The sequence below is a fragment of the Mirounga angustirostris genome, unplaced genomic scaffold (assembly GCF_029215605.1).
Source record: "Mirounga angustirostris isolate CCGP_5_RB_7025 unplaced genomic scaffold, mMirAng1.0.hap1 SCAF_17, whole genome shotgun sequence".
Lineage (NCBI taxonomy): Eukaryota > Metazoa > Chordata > Mammalia > Carnivora > Phocidae > Mirounga > Mirounga angustirostris.
In genome coordinates, this window is record NW_026991725.1 from 53,677,310 (window position 1) to 53,683,309 (window position 6,000).

Consider the following 6,000-nt stretch of genomic DNA (forward strand, 5'->3'; position numbering starts at 1 on the left):
TTTTTCTCATGGTCATTGCTTTATTTAGGTTTCTTCTTCTTGCGTCAAGCTTGGTAACTGATATTTCCTAGAAAATCATCCAGTTCCTTAAGAATTTTATATGTATTAGCATGGCATTGTTCAGAACCCTGTTTTTCTCTTTTAATCCATTTAGAATCTATGGTCACCTTTCCTGTCTCACTTCTAATGTTATATAATTATTTTCCCAATAAGGGAAAATAATAAGTATAATAATACAATATATAATACAATAAGTATTGGTTAAGTTTATTCCAGTTGTGTATGTGTGTGTATGTTTTCTTTTAAGAGGTTTATTTATTTAAAAAAAAAACACAAAAAACTCATTGCAATCCACTAATTTGTAACGACCCACCGCTAGAGTTTGAAAAATACCACTACTAAGGAACTTCTGCATATGCGTAACAGTAGGCATAAGAGAAGATATTCAGGGAAGCACTAATAATAATTGGAAAAAGAAACAACAACTGGAAACAAAACTGGCCACTGGCAGAAGAATGGCTAATAAGCTGTGACACATCCACTCAATGGAATATTATTCAGAACGCCAATGAATGAGTCTCGGCTATTCAAATCCACCTCAATGAAATCTCAAAACATGATGTGGAGCAAATTGCAGAAGACTTCTTGCAGTATGATTCCAAGTTCACATTTATGGAGGGATATATACATATTTGATAAACTGTCAAGATAAGCAGGAAAGTAATAAGCAGAATTCAGGAAAATAGTTCTTTGAAGGGCAATTTGGGGAAAAGAGGGAAATCAGAAAGATGACAGGGAGCTTCTCAAGAAAGTTGGTAATGTTCTACTTCTTCATGAAGCATTCACAGCACTTCGTTTTATTATTTTGCATCATAACTTCAGTATACTACTCATGTACTTTGGGATGTTAATCTAGTTTTTTTTAAATGTATAATTAACTTTTATAACTGTCCTATGGATATTAGATGAATAGTGTCTGAGGAAGAGAAAGTCCTACATCTCCTTCAAACTTATCTTATTTTTTGGCTATCTGACCTCTCTGTCATATTTTTAAGTCTTACCTTATGACTGTGAATTTCTCATTGTACTTTTAAGTATTCTTGGCTTTAAATATTTTACTGTGATGTTATTTGGCACATAAATTTTTATGATGTCATATCCTTACTGTGCAGTGATCCCTTACAATAAAAAAACACTCCTTGCTCCATTTTTGCTTTTAACCTGAATTTGACATCATCTGATATTAATATTCTACCTCTGCTTTATTCTATTTACATTGCCTCAGCTCTTATTTAACCTTTATGTGTCATTGTTTCCTTTACAGTTTTCTTTTCCTGGCTCTCGTTATGCACATTGTTTTATTTTCTCTTTACTGACAAATTTTTTGGATGTTGTGCCAACCTTTACTATTCTACTGGTGGTAACTTCTGCATAAAAATAATTGTCTACATATTATTTAACATTATTCAATATTTTTAAAGATTTTATTTATTTATTTGGCAGAGAGAGACACAGCGAGAGAGGGAACACAAGGAGGGGAAGTGGGAAAGAGAGAAGCAGGCTTTCCGCCAAGCAGGGAGCCCGATGCGGGGCTCGATTCCAGGACCCTGGGATCATGACCTGAGCCGAAGGCAGACGCTTAACGACTGAGCCACCCAGGCGTCCCTAACATTATTCAGTTTTTTAAAAAGAACTTATTTTTCTGTATTAACTAACATTGAAAAAGACTCATTCTTGAGTAAGATAAGATATGCAACTTGTTATTGCTTCTGCACTTCCCTCCAGACCCACAAATCTCAATTTGTGCTGATTATAAACTGATGTTTTACATAATATCTCCACAGAATGTGATTTTTGAATTATTTAGTTTCTCATTAAAGAATTACTTTTGAGGGCGCCTGGGTGGCTCAGTTGGTTGGGCGACTGCCTTCGGCTCAGGTCATGATCCTGGAGTCCCTGGATCGAGTCCCGCATCGGGCTCCCGGCTCATCGGGGAGTCTGCTTCGCCCTCTGACCCTATCCCCTCTTATGTGTTCTCTCTCATTCTCTCTCTCTCAAATAAATAAATAAAATCTTAAAAAAAAAAAAAGAATTACTTTTGACATTTTTGCAGTTTTATAACAATACCAGTAAGAATTATTTTTTTCATACTGTGTTTTCATGGTCTCATTTCATATACAATACTGCTTCCTATTCTTAAATTCCTTGTTTCTTTCTCTCTCTCTCTCTTTTTTTTTTTAGAGAGAGACAGAGCATGTCGGGGGTGAGGGGAGGAAGGGAGTAGAAGGGCGGGGCAGAGGGAGAGAGAGAATCACCACCCTGAGATGATCATGACCTGAGCTGAAATCAAGAGTCAGATGCACAACCTACTGAGCCACCCAGGTGTCCCATAAATTCCTTATTTTTATTCAATCTCCCACTGAATTGTAAAGGTATTTGTTTGGCAATATTTTTAGAAAATGTATAGCAACAGTATTTTTGGTGAACATGTGATTTCAGATTGATTGGAATTTTTTGGTTCACAAGGATTTCCCTTAAAGTTTTCTAGATGATTTTCTGTGATCATCTGACATTTAGTGTTGCTGAGAAGGCTAATGATAAACACATTTTTTTTTCATTCATAAGTAACATTTTTTCTTTAATTAATACAGACTTGGTTTTTTTTCAACTTTAAAATTCAGAAGTTCAGGGGTGCCTGGGTGGCTCAGTCGTTAAGCATCTGCCTTCAGCTCAGGTCATGATCCTGGGGTCCTGGGATCGAGCCCCGCATCAGGCTCCCTGCTCCACGGGAAGCCTGCTTCTCCCTCTCCCACTCCCCCTGCTTGTGTTCCCTCTCTCTCTCTGTGTCTCTCTCTGTCAAATAAATAAATAAAATCTTTACAAAAATAAAATAAAAAAATAAAATTCAGAAGTTCAACAGAATATGTCTAGATAGTGTTTTGTTTTGTCTTGATAATTCTGTCTGCTATTCAATGAACACTTCCCATCCAAACACCCTAGTCTTTCTTCCTTCATTGCAGCAAATTTCTCTCTATCACTTTTCAGTTATTGCTTGCCATTTATTTGCTCTATTCTTTCCCTGTGAATTTTCTGTTTATATACAGAGAAGCAGTGCAGGTTAGTAGTCATAAGCATCAGATCTGGAGTCAGAAAAATCTGGATTGGAATTCGAGATTTGCCACTTATTAGCCATATGACCTTACTCAAGTTTATTCATATATCTAAATCTCAGTCTATGCATCCAAAAATAGGGACAATAATAATACTTACTTAATGGATTGTTAGTAGAATTAAATGAGCTAACACAGAAAAAGCTTAGCAATAATGCCTGGCTCTTTTTAAAATGCTTAATTAATGTTGTGCATCATTGTTTTTTCGTTTGTTTGTTTTGGGCTTGTTCCCCACCCCCCACCCCGAGAAACTTTTAGACTCTTTACTTTCTTATTTTATAAAGCAATATAAAAACTTTAGCCAACATTTATTGAGAGATAACTAATTGCCAGGCATGCCAAGCATTTTACATATGTTTTCATATTTAATTTCCACCCCAGCGAATGGAATAGGAATCTATTTTTTAATTGAAGAATAGTTGACATACAATATTATATTAGTTTCAGGTGAATAGCATAGTGACTTGATATTTATATACATTAGGAAACAACCATCAATAAAACCTCAATTAGTCTAGTTACCATCTGTCACCATACAAAGTTGTTACAGTGTTACTGACTATATTCACTATGCTGTACATTACATCCTCAAGACCTTCATTTTATACCTGGAATATTGTACCTCTTAATCACCTTAATCTATATTGTCCATTCCCCCTACCCCACTCCACTCAGGCAACCATCACTTTGTTCTCTGTATCTATGATCTGTTTCTATTTTGTTTGTTTTGTTTTTTAGATTCCACATTTAAGTGAAATCATATGGTATTTGTCTTTCTTTGACTAATTTCACTTAGTATTAGACCCTCCAGGGCCATCTGTGTTTATTGCAAATGGCAAGATTTCATTTTGTTAAGGCTGAGTAATATTCCATTGTATGTACAAACTGCATCTTCTTTATCCGTTCATCTATTGATGGACACTTAAGTTTCTTCCATATATTAACTATTGTAAATAATGCTGCAATGAACATAAGGGTGCATATGTCTTTTTGAATTAGTGTTTTCATTTTCTTCAGATAAATACCTAGAAATGGAATTGCTGGTAGTTCTAGTCTTAATTTTTTGAAAAACCTCTATGCTGTTTTCCACAATGGCTGCACCAATTTACATTCCCATCAACAGTGCACAAGGGTTCCCTTTCTCAGCATCTTTGCCAACACTTGTATATTGTCATTTTTGATAATAGCCATTTTGACAGCTGTGAGGTGATAGTTCATTGCAGTTTTGATTTGCATTTCTCTGATGATTAGTGATATTGAGCATCTTTTCATGTATCTGTTGGCCATCTGGATGTCTTCTTTGAAAAAAAGTCAATTCAGATCCTCTGCTCATTTTTTAAATCACATTTTCTTTTATACTGAGTTGTCTGAGTTCTTTTTATGTTTTGGATACTAACACCTTATTGAATATATCATTTGCGAATATTTTATCCCATTCAGTAGGTTGCCTTTTCATTTTGTTGATGATTTCCTTCACTGTGCAAAAAGCTTTTTGGTTTGATGTAGTCCTGTTTTGTTTTGTTCTGCTTTGTTTTGTTTTGCTTTGCTTCACTTTGCTTTTGTTGTCCTTGCCTGAGGAGACAGATCTAAAAATGTATCATTAAGACCAATGCCAAAGAGCTTACTGCCGATGTTTTCCTATAGGAGTCTTATGGTTTTACATTTAAGTCTTTAATCCATTTTTAGTTTTGGTGTAAGAAAGTGTCTAGTTTTATTCTTTTGCATGTAGCTGTCCAGTTTCCCAACACCATTTATTGAAAAAATTGTCTTTTTCACATTTTATATTCTTCCTTTTTTTCTCATAGCTTAATTAAACATGGGTTTATTTCTGTGCTCTCTGTTCTAGAACAATGATCTATGTGTCTGTTTTCATACCACTACTGTACTGTTTTGATTGCTATAGCTTTGTAGCATAGTTTGAAATCTGGGAATGTGATACATCCAGCTTTGTTCTTTCTCAAGATTGCTTTGGCTATTTGTGGTTCTATACAAATTTTAAGATGATTTGTTCTGGTTTTGTGAAAAATGCCATTGGTATTTTGATAGGGGTTGCATTGAATCTGTAGATTGCTTCTGGTTTGAAAGTATGAAAATTTTAACAAAATTTTAACAAAATTTTAACAATGAAAAATTAACAATTAATTCTTCCAATCCATGGGCACCATATATCTTTCAATTTATTTATATCATCTTTAATTTCTTTCATCAATGTCTTATAATTTGTAGGATACTAATCTTCCAACTCGTTGGTTAAATTTATTCTTAGGTATTTTATTCCTTTTGATGCAATTGTAAATGGGATTGTTTACTTAAGTTCTCTTTCTGATAATTTATTATTAGTGTATATAAATGCAACAGATTTCTCTATATTGATTTTGTATCCTGTAACTTTACTAAATTCATTTATTAGTTCTAATAGTTTTTTGGTGGAGACTTCAGGATTTTCTGTATATAATATCATGTCATCTGCAAATGACAGTTTTACTCCTTCTTTTCCAAACTGGATGATTTTTATTTCTTTTTCTTGCTCAGTTGCTATGACTAGACCTCCCAGTATTATGTTGAATAAAATGGCAAGAGTGGGCAACCTTGTCTTGTTCCTGATCTTTTTTTTTTTTTAAAGATTTTATTTATTTATTTGACAGAGAGGGAACACAAGCAGGGGGAGTGGGAGAGGGAGAAGCAGGCTCCCGGCAGAGCAGAGAACCCGATGCGGGGTTCGATCCCAGGACCCTGGGATCATGACCTGAGTCGAAGGCAGACGCTTAACGACTGAGCCACCCAGGCGCCCCTCTTGTTCCTGATCTTAAAGGAGAAGATTTCAGCTTTT